The sequence below is a fragment of the Asparagus officinalis genome, chromosome 9, assembly GCF_001876935.1.
Source record: "Asparagus officinalis chromosome 9, Aspof.V1, whole genome shotgun sequence".
NCBI lineage: Eukaryota > Viridiplantae > Streptophyta > Magnoliopsida > Asparagales > Asparagaceae > Asparagus > Asparagus officinalis.
Genome location: NC_033802.1, coordinates 64359399 through 64360147, shown reverse-complemented (window position 1 = coordinate 64360147; position 749 = coordinate 64359399). Strand labels below are relative to the sequence as shown.

At 36.8% G+C, this 749-nt stretch overlaps 1 protein-coding gene across 1 annotated transcript in view; it reads left to right on the top strand.

The window, feature by feature from the left end:
• LOC109824374 (E3 ubiquitin-protein ligase At3g02290-like) overlaps positions 1–749 on the top strand; it is a 14082-nt gene that overhangs the window by 10363 nt on the left and 2970 nt on the right. The window lies entirely within an intron of this gene.

Genomic DNA, 749 nt, shown 5'->3' with positions numbered 1-749 from the left:
CCCCCCCCCCCCAAAAAAAAAAAAAAAAAAAAGCAACGATCGCAAATATTTTGAATAGCTCCCCAAACCTTTGCAAAAATTTATCTCCGCCCCCCCCTAAATCTTCAATATTTCAATATTAACCCCTCAAATTTTAGAAAGTGATCTCAAGCTCCCCAAATCCAATTAGTATATTGAAATAAGCCCACCTCAAGGCAAAATCTAGTTAGAACCGGGGGGGGGCATGTTTTGTTTAATTTAACTTTTTCGGTGATTTGGTAGTTGTATCCCTCATAAACCTAAACTCATTAACAACTTTAACTTAAACCTATATACCTGTTAAACACTCCAAATTAGTTTGATAAAATCCTAACCCAAACTCAATTTTCACTTCGTATTCTCCAGAGTCTTCCCTAACATCTTCCCCAACGGGAATCTATCCGATGCAAATTTGGGATTAGACTTGAAGAGAGCCATTGAGGAAGATGTTGGTGAAGAGGAAGTGCAGATAGGTTTGGGTTCAGTTTTATTAAACTGATTTGGGGACTTAACGGGTATAAGTTAAAGTGGTTAACGAGTTAAGGTTTGTGTGAGACAGGTATGCTGGCAAATCGACGGAAAATTTAAAATAAACAAAACATTCCCCTATTTCAACCAGATTTTAACTAGGGGGCTTATTTCAACATGCTAGTAGGATTTGAGGAGCTTGAGATCAATTTCGAAGATTTGGGGGGCTAATGTCATAATATTGAAGATTAAAAAAAAAGTTT